The sequence below is a fragment of the Pteropus vampyrus genome, unplaced genomic scaffold (assembly GCF_000151845.1).
Source record: "Pteropus vampyrus isolate Shadow unplaced genomic scaffold, Pvam_2.0 Scaffold819, whole genome shotgun sequence".
NCBI classification, from domain to species: domain Eukaryota; kingdom Metazoa; phylum Chordata; class Mammalia; order Chiroptera; family Pteropodidae; genus Pteropus; species Pteropus vampyrus.
In genome coordinates, this window is record NW_011889600.1 from 19,337 (window position 1) to 19,632 (window position 296).

Here is a 296-nt window from a genome sequence, read left to right on the forward strand (position 1 = left end):
AGCTTATAACAAACAACTGTTTTAGAGCTGAGGAACGCCCCATGATTGGCGGGCTAAAAGCTTTGAAGCCAGAAAATGTGGAAATCGAATGTTCCTCTTCTATTTATTTGCTGGAATATCTATTTACTTAATTCTCCCAGTGTGTACAATGTAAGTAATTCAGTTTGTTGTGCTTTCTCCTCTAATATATGGACATTTTCCTCCCTTGTATATTTTCCCAGTCTTAAAAAGTTTTACCTAAATTTGAACCAAAAATATTTGGAAAATCCCAATTACTTTGTGAATTCATATGGGAT